General features: G+C 30.4%; 2 pseudogenes; both read right to left on the reverse strand.

Moving 5' to 3' along the window:
• Positions 1-2907: 2907 nt before the first annotated feature.
• On the reverse strand, positions 2908-5258 carry LOC109339213 (annotated as a pseudogene).
• Positions 5259-5816: 558 nt separating this feature from the next.
• On the reverse strand, positions 5817-7767 carry LOC109339214 (annotated as a pseudogene).
• Positions 7768-10515: the final 2748 nt, after the last annotated feature.

Consider the following 10515-nt stretch of genomic DNA (forward strand, 5'->3'; position numbering starts at 1 on the left):
TAAACTACGCTTTAACTACAACAAAAATGTACAATAAATTTAAAATTTAATTAAACAACAAAGATTTCGTTATAACGTAAGATAACAAGTGACAAAGATAATTACATATAAATTAAAAATATTTGACTTTTTCACCTCATCAATTTGGTTATTTTTTTAATTTTGATTGACTCGGCCGGTCCAACCGGTCCGATCATCCAAATCATCAGTTTTACGCTTAAACTAACTGAGTTAAACCAATTTTGACACAAAACCGGTTAGATGAGAGACTCAGACCGGTTAGAAGACCGGTTCACGGTTGAACCGGTCTGACCAGCCGGTTCGAGCCGAGTTTTATAACACTGATATAAAGTCAATAGAGATGAAACTTTAAGAAAATAACATATAATAGTTGATATGATATATATAAAACTTATGTTAATTTCTCATTTTGTGTCTCTAATAATCATTATAGAGTTGTTATGTGAATTTAACATTTTATGTGTTCTTCTTGAGTTGAGTAAGAGAGAAGATAGAAATAAGATAATGTTTAAAAGATTAATGTGGAAGTTTATAGTAGTTATTAATAATACAAAAGGATAAATTTGGAATATAAAATTATATCATGATGGTGATTATTACTTGTTTTGTCTTTATTAATAACTAGTGTGTACAGGTACTTCGTGCCTGCCGGCGAATATTGTGTGATACTACATAATCAATTTTTATATGTTTCATTTTTTTGAATTAAAATGTATTTGTTGTGTTCAATGTACTTTATATTATATTTTTTATGTTTATGATAATATTTAATTTAAGGTAAGATATGTGGTTAATTAATGTATTGGTGGTGGTTGCTTAGGATTATATAGTTTTTTTGTAAAAATTAAATAATGTTAAGGGCAGTATAGGAAATAAAAATTACACCATGAGGGAAGTTATTTCAAGTTTTGGCTTTATATATACTAGTGTGTACAGGTACTTCGTGTCTGCCAGTGAATATTGCATGATATTACATATTCAATTTTTATATATTTCATTTTTTAGAATTAGAATGTATTTGTTGTGTTCGATGTACTTTATATTATATTATTTTGTGCATTTATGATAATGTTTAATTTAAGGTGAGATTTGTGGTTAATTAATGTATTGGTGGTGGCGGCTTAGGATTATATGGTTTTTTTGTAAAAATTAAATAATGTTAAAGGCAAAACAGGAAGTGAAAAATACATCATGAGGGAAGTTATTTCAAGTTTTGGCTTTATATATAGTATAGATAGATATATAATATATAACTAGCGTGTCGACAGTCACTTCGTGTCTGTCGACCCGCATTTTTGCTTTTTAGTATTGAATATTTAATTTTTATATATTTAGAGAATTATATCACTTTTTTTCTACATGATATTATAATTTTTTGATAAAAAATCTAAAAATGAATTGTGATATTATTAAAAAACACATTGATTGTTTGATATATTTATTGGATGTAACTTCCTCTAACCTCCATTTATATTGTAATAATTATTAATTATTTGGGCAAAATAGGTAAGTGGAAATTATGTCACGTAAGTAGTTATAATATGTTTTGGTTTTATATATAGTATAGAAATATAGATAAATATAAATATATAGATAGATATATAGTATAAATATAGATACGATATGAGGTTCTATACTTTTCCATTAGCGTGTCGACGGCCACTTCGTACCTGTCGACCCACATTCTTATTTTCTAATATTAAATATTTAATTTTTATATATTCCATTTTAGAGAATTATATTACATTTTATTGAGTATAGATAATATTATAATTTATGTAATAGAAAAATATGATAATGAATTGTAATATTACTAAAACTTACATTAAAAATTACAATGGTAATTTGATATTTTTTGTGCATGTAACTTACTCTAACATCCATTAATATTTCTTTTATTATGTGAGAAAACATTATAGTAATAGTTAATTAGAAGGGTAAAACAGGCAAAATAAATTATACAAGTAGGTAGTTATAAGATGTTTTGACTTTATATAGTACTAGCGTGTTGACATGCACTGTCGTGTCTGTCAACCCGCTTTCCTATCGTTTGTAATGTATTTATAAATTCAAATATAATTTTTTGCGCTAAATTTACGGTTGAATTTATTCAATTGGTCTAATATTCAATTTTTTAAATACACTTTTAAAATAAGAAGATAATAAGGATAAAATAAGAAAATAATATTATATGGTTTTTTGGTAGAAATAAAAAGATATTGAGGGTAAAATAGGAAAACACAAATTACACCATGATGAGTGGTTATTTTGTGTTTTCCCTTTATTAATAGTATAGATATAGATATATATATATATTCCACCTATAGCAACATTCTTCCTGTTGCCTAAACTTTATAATATATATCTTCCAATACTATGTAACTATTAATATATATTATATAAATATATCATATGTTCGGAATGGTAAGTTTAGGTTGCTATCTCTTTTGGTAACAACATATATAATTTTTTTATTTTTTTTATAACTATCTAGAAATTATTTGTTAGTTATTCAAGATAATGTTATTATGAACTTGTTTATAAATTTATTTTTATCTAAATTGATACCCTTTTATCTTGGGTTACACAATACTTACCATATTATTTAATATTTATATATTATTAATATTATCATCCATTCTCTGTATCATATTTTATTCTTTTTCCCAACTATCTCCACCTCTATGATCCATCAAACCCTTTTCTCTCTTCACTAAATGTAAACCATGTTGCCTCATTAATTGGTTAATAACCTAGCCTCTATGCCTTTCTCAATCTTTCAATTCTCTCTCCATCTCATTCCTCTTCGTCTTATTCAATGTATCAACAATCCCTACCATGTATTGCCTCTTTAATCCATGTATAGCAATTTCACTTCTTATTTATTCACTTCACCTGACCGTACAAAATCTCATCACTCAAATACCTCACTATACACCTTATTTCAAAATCTGCACTACACTCCAAAATTACCATTGTACAATTGTGGAACTACAACTTGATGCGATATAATTTTTAAGGATTACATTTGTAATACTCTTGTGCCAGTCTCAATCAAATCAAAGTTATCGTCTTCTTCTTTAGTGCAAGTCTTCAAATTTATTGTTATTAGTGTCATTATTATGATTATTACTTATTATAATAATTATTGTTTAAATTGGATACTCCTTTAATAGTTTTAAAATATTATGAAGGTTTTCTATATAGATGAATTTTGCTTTTAGAAAAGTGTAACCTTATTTTGTGTTTCTTTATGTGTATGTTAGGGTATTTTGGAAAAACAAACAAATTTAAATCATAAGTAAATAAATGAAACCAATAAAAGGGTAATGAGAAAAGATAAATATACAAATTTGTGGTACTTGAGTGCATAGAACATCTGAAGGTAATGTTTGAGTAAATTTGCCATGTATACCTTTGGAACCTAGGAAATTAAGAGAAAGTTCAATCACACCTCTAGAAGAAATATTGTTTTAATAATTTATTCAAGTATAGTTATCATTTGACAAGCAGACAAAATAGTTCTACCTTAGTGAATCAAATTGTTCTATTTTTAATCATATTTCGTTATAAGATTTTAGATAAAATAGGGTGATGATAGTTTAATACAATTTTTTTTACTTCTCATGAATACGCTTGAGACCACCTTGAGAGATTTTGTCCCAGTGAGAAGGATCAGCCTTACTCTTCTCAAAGAAGTCAATAAGGAGATCAGCAACATGATCACCATTGTAGGGGTCAATATGGTATCCAAATTTTCCGTGAACAATGATCTCAGTGGGACCACCATTGAAGGTAGAAAATGTAGGCAATCCACAAGTCATGGCCTCGATAACAGTCAAACCAAAAGCTTCATAAACAGCAGGCTGCACAAAAGCGCCTTTTATGTCACAAATCACACGATAGAGCTCACCATTCCTCACCTTATTCATCTGAGACGAAATCCATCTGAATTGGTCATTCAACTTGTAGGTCTCAACAAGACCATACATCTTCTTCATTTCAGCTTTCTCTTCCAAGTCCTTGGATTCCTTCCTCCTGTCTCCAGCAATAACTACAAGGTTCACAAGCTCACGAAGGCGTGCATTCTTGCCATACCACTCAACAAGTCCTGTAATGTTCTTTACACGGTCTAACGTTGCCATGGTGAAGATAATTAGCTTGCTTTGGTCCTTTAATACACATATGTTACACTGGCAATATTACATTACATTAGACATATATTTCTATTGAGTAAATTCTCAATTCAGTTCTCGAAAGATTATGGTGCCAGATAGGTTATGTTTTAAGTCGCCAATTAAGTCCTTATTAAAGTGTAAGAGTAAAGTGGTAGTAATACCTTAAATATTTACGAGACATCATTTTACAACAAAAATGGTTAAAAGACTTATTTGGAGATATCATATTATTTTAAGAACTTATGTAAACGTTAACTCAATGTTTTTATTATGACAATATAGGGGGGGGAGTTGTGCATAAATGATAAAAAGAGAAACTAACATGTGCTCATCATTCATTCTCTACTGAGCTGTAAAGAAGCTCTTCAATCTCTGGGTGGAAGCTTGTCAACCTACGCTTGGTTTCAATGTAGGGGAAGTAAATGCTCATGTCGGCTCCTGGAGAGACAATGTTGAACTTTGGATCAAAGACATCAATACCGTGAACAACACGGTAGAGTCTAGGAAGGGTGAAGGTAGTGTGACTCTCATACTGTCCAATAGTATCCTTGCTGTTGAAGTAAATAGGAATACTAGAATTTTAGTATGCAAATCAATGAATAAAAACTATACAATAATATTAAGAACAAATTTAGTGAATAAAGAATATGTAATTATCACCTTCCAGCAATCTCTTAGAAGGTACTGGTGATAATAAAGTCTGTGTGGTTCATTGCAAAAAGATCTGCGATAAATTGGCAGGAGAAGTGATATTTATCCTCTAATTTTTCCCAATAAATGTCAGATTTGGGATATTTTGTCTTCTCAAGTGCATGAGCAATGGTACACTGCAAATAAGTGATAAAACATAGGGAAAAGCTTAGGGTTCTTGGTTCCAAATTAAGTATAGTCAACAAATGGTAATAAATTTTTTAACTAGATATTAAGTGTTCATGTAGACCAACCTGAGTTACACCTAATTTATGTGCTAACAAAGAGGCAACAATTTCCATCAATATAGTTTCCAACGATTAGATTAGGCTTTCCTTGCAACTCTTTGGTAAGTTCATGAGCAACATCCTAAAGAGGAGAAAAAATAGTAGGATTAATGTCCAATTCAAGGGAAAACATCATAATGGTTGAATTGTGTTGGCCAATTGAGTTAAGAAATTGACCTCACTAAAAGTCTCTAGGTAGGGTCAGACATCAAATCTTGAGATCCATTTGCGAACAATTCCATTCTCTGTTCTGAATGGAATTCGAAGAATCTGGCAATGTTATGTATCATATACCTCCTCAATACGTTCGCCACAAGTAGTTCCTATTGCATCAGGTAGAAGACGAGTGATCTGCATTTAACAACGACGAAAGACGATAGTTAGACAAATATCCATACATTATACATAAGTGTTTATGGTTTCCCTTTGAATTCTTATGTGATCTGACACACAATGAGAATACGAGGTTTGATATTCAAGCCTTGTTTCTTGATTCGGTTGAGCATCTCATTATCTAAAGCACGAACTTGATCTAAGATGTAAACAACCTGGAATAGAAAATCAAGGAAAACATGTCATTCAAACTTGATAGGTAAAATAGTATAAGAGTTGGTAAAATTTACAAATGTAGCAAGTTTTCTCAACTGACATGGCCTCCGGTATCAGGGTATCCCAAGACATTATCTTGGGCAAAGTAATTGTGTGGAGAAAGAATAACAACATTGAAAACCATAGGGATTCTTCCAAGGAATTTCTCAAGGGTATATGGGTCAGGTGTGTCAAGAAGATTCAAGAGAAGTTGAATTATCTCAAGGACGCTCTCGGCGGTGTCACCCCACCCTCTCTCCAAACCAATATCCTGGAGTTTGACATCAAATTCTGAGTAGGGTGTTTCAGGAGTAAGTGTGACGAGATACTCTTCAACTTTTTTTAGAACATGTTGGAGAGAATTCAGGTTTCGAATTTTGTCATTCAGCATTAGAGTCTGCAAGAAAAAAGCTTTACATTCAGTAAAATCATATCATACACATAAAAACACAGTTAAAACTAAAAGTAAAGGAATGAATAACATCCCCAACTTGGTCAAAACGCATACAATCTTTTATATACATACTGCATATTTATAAATTTGCATTCCATATTTGGTTAGCAGACATGGTTCAAACATAGATGTGGAAGTACCATTGGATATTCAACTCATTAAACAATAGAAGAATATACCTTATAAAGCAAATTGGGACAAATATTGGAAGTAGCAAATGATGGTTGAATTCATGACTACCAATATAAATGAAAGCTAATTTGGATATTCACAAGCAACTTCTTAATTTCTCATTACCCTTATTTCTCCTTTCACAAGCAACTTCTTAATTTTTCACTACCCTTATTTCTCCTTCCACATAGTACAGTTGGAAAATTGTGGTAATTATGTATGAGGTTCAACTTATAGTGGTGTAAAATTTGACATTATTATACTACTTAATAACATTTTTTGTTGATTCAACTGTTGCATTATAATTATATATCTTCGAAATAATATGCCTCATAATGAAATAACTCTTATCTTATTATAATGTATTTTTTAAGTATATTAGACACTATTCGATCTTGACGTATATTAATTAAGCACTAATTGTGCTTAATGTTATGGGGAGAAAATGTGAAGAAAGAATACTTTTCCCTTGTAGCTATGAAGCCTGAGGAATTTCAACAGTGGCTTTATGCTCTCCCTGTCATGGAAGAGCTTGGAGGAAAGGTGGTGGTTGAGGAACTCTACACCATTACCAATTGACTTGTTCAAAGTTGATCTTAGAAATGTTGTATTAAATGGTTCAAAGTCCAACTCAAGCACAAAATTACTATTAGAACTACATGACAACAATAATGAGAGTGATGTATTAACTTTTGCCTTAAGTCTTAACATAATATGGGACAAAAGTACAAAATAAACTCAACACTGGACACATCATCAAAATCAATCCTTACCTTCCCTCAACAAGATCCTCCTTGAACTTGAGATACTCAGCAACACACAACTCATCAATAACAATTGTGTGCACATCAACATGCAAATACTCCAAACACCAGGCCTTGGACGACCAGCCAAAGATACAAATGGTGGCAATACTATAACTTCCTACACCATAAAATCCAATGAAATAAGAAAAATTGAACAAAACCATAAATTATAGCTAGAATAATAAAAGTTGTGAAAAAAGAATATTACTTAGGTAGATCTCAAAACTTCTCCAAAGATCCCATCAATTAGTTTTTCCCTATTCTCTTTGGGAATTTCTTCAAGCTCATCAATGACTTGATGATGATGTAGGATTCCTTTACCCTTGGCTTCAATCCTTTTAGCATTACCATAAAGATTTTGATATTTTTAGTGTTGCTTTAACATGTTAGTACTACACTTTTAAATTTTTATCAACAACAATAAAATTAATATAGCATTTATTATACCTTGATAAAAGGGTTGAAATTTCATTCCTCTCACCAGCGAGAGCTTCATCAAGCCTCTCCTTGAAAGAGTGAGAACAAGTCAAGTGACCAGTAGCCATTCCTTCAGAAGATTCTCACCCAAAGAATTCAACAGCTGCAACAACAAAAACAAGTTAAGAATTCAATACAATATAATAAGGATAAGGATCATAACCAAAGTCAAATAAATAAAAATCAATAAAACAAATAAATGTTGCGAAATTATAAACTTCTAGAAGATAAAATTTTAATTAGATTACACGACCTCAACCTCATTAACTACCTAGTGAAAAGAATACTAATTGTATATCACCTAGCTTTGATCACAACTAAGATCAATTTCTACCTCAAACAGTGCAGGAGAATAATGTAAAGATGCTGCTCTTTTAGCAACATCCATAACAAAATTATAGTAACATTTTAAATAGTTTCTTTCATTAAAAACTATAAATAAAATGCCCAAGCTTGAATTTAAAAACTATAATATAGCAAATTGATTTAGTCTAGAATATAACTTTTATAATGAGAAACCAACAAATATGATCCTTGTTCTTAGCTAGAGTAGACAAGAAAGGTGATGCTTAATTCTATTTAATTCTAACTATAATTTTTCTTGTTAACTTAGCACTCTAGCAAAGAGTAAAAATAGCAGTTTCTAAGTAAAATGAATTGAAACTAAATTATGACAACATAACACAACTAGACAACATCAAGATAAAATGAAAATTTGTTGATGTTTGTTTGTGAGTTAGTTTTTAGACCAGAATGGGAAGACAAAATCTACCATGATGAGAGATACTTATAAAAAGATTCGCAAGCCTTCCCTCCAAAAAAATTTACTAGCAAAAGGGAGCATAGATCATGTGAGAGACTCTAATCCAGTGGTTTTAATGCATAATGATTGTGCGAATAAATCAAATCTTTCAGACAGAAAGATAGATAGTAGTGTTAAACAAAAAAAACACCAAAAAATGACAAAGAAAGAATACCATAAAAGAACCTTGTACAGAATAACAACACAACATAACAAAATTAAAAAACGAATGAAGAAAAAAATTGATATATTGAAACAAAAGATGAAAAATAGCAAAGTGAAAGAGTACCTAAAGAAATAGAATGAACACAAAAATGAGAGGGTGAAGGAGAACAAAGTGAATGAATGGAAAACGAAGGTGGTGGGGATTTTAATTTATAGACAGGGAGCGCGAAAAACAGGAACAAAAACAAACAAAAAGACATCATTTTCAACAAAAAGTCACAATAATGCAAAATAACATTTCTCTTTCTACTGGATTATATGACACTGACAAGGGTGATTTTGTAAATGCAAAATATAAAGTTACATTCCATACATAGCTTCCTATATTGTACACATAGTTTCTCTAAAGATGCTTATCTTTTTCTGAACGTGTTGTAATCAATGCAAATATGAGCTAATTTTCTGAACAACAAGCTACATATAGGTGAAATTAACTTTTTTTCGTACAACTTAGGTAAATTTTGTTAAGGGTTAACACATTTATCCATCACAATTAACATATTAAATGATGGACAAATTTTAAAATCTTAAAAAACATTTTTATATTGATTATGTAACTACATCATATTTTGTATTTAGTGGAGGTTTTTTATGCGATTAGTGGATGTTTTTAACCTCCACAATGTAACTAGCAGAGGTTTTAAAAACCTCCACAGTTAGACTGCTAGAAGCGTTTTCTGGAGATTTTAGAAAGAGAATAATGTATCTTCTCATATCAGGAGATAACTTATCTCCTCTGACATGTGTGGTATTTTGTTTATTTTTAAAAATATTTTTATAGAAAATGATGAAACATGACACATGTCATGATTTCACTGGCATGAGGAGATAATTTATCTCCTTCTACCAGGAGATACTCCATTCCCTTTTAGAAAACTTCTAATATTTGTACATTTATAATAGTTTATTTGTGGGAGGTTTTTAACCTTCACGAGAGGAGGTCTTTGTATTGTTTAGCGCGAAGACTTTAAACCTCCGCTTCAGAAGGTTAATTGTGGAAATTTTTAACATCTACAACTCGAAATAACATATAGAGATATGCTAGAAGATATAACTATTATATGTTTCTAGAAGTTTTCAACATCAATTTAATTGCCTAATTTTCATAAATTTAATCTTATTAATTTATAATTATTATTTAAATATACAATACTAAATACAAATATCAATGGACGTTGGTTCAAGTGGTACATGTTTGATTTCCCTTAAGTAAGGTTTCGGGTTCAAGTCTTATGGAGGGAAAAAATGCTCACCGGGAGAGTTAGCCCCACGTACCTGTGGATGTTCCTGACTCGGACAAGATTGCCTCCAGTGCGAGGATATCTGTGGGTAACCAAACAAAAATACTAAATACAAATGTTCTTAACAATAATAAAATTTCTTTGCAAACAGTGTAACATAATTAGAAAGAGTTATAATTCATCCTTCATTATAAATTCAAATACACCATAAAATCTCAAAAAACTAAAAGTAGTCACATATGACACTTTAAAAACAAAATATATAACAAAAATCTTAAATGTTATTGGCTCCTGATGATCTTCTTGCACCCAAAGATGTATCAGGCATACTTGCATAATCATCTGCTTGAAATAATAAAATGAAAACATTTAGTTGGAACAATAAAAAAACATTGATAATTACTATATCATTATATACACTTGGTTCTTATAACATTCTATTATTTCTGCAAATCAAACACTGCCTAATTGAAAATTATACACTCCATAGAATCTGGTGACATAGGAGATATTATGCTGTTTAAAGTTTAATAATGTATTGCTACTTCAGGGATCCCTGTCCGCTAGGCATGCAA

This window comes from Lupinus angustifolius, unplaced genomic scaffold, assembly GCF_001865875.1.
Source record: "Lupinus angustifolius cultivar Tanjil unplaced genomic scaffold, LupAngTanjil_v1.0 Scaffold_61_1, whole genome shotgun sequence".
In the NCBI taxonomy this organism is placed as follows: Eukaryota; Viridiplantae; Streptophyta; class Magnoliopsida; order Fabales; family Fabaceae; genus Lupinus; species Lupinus angustifolius.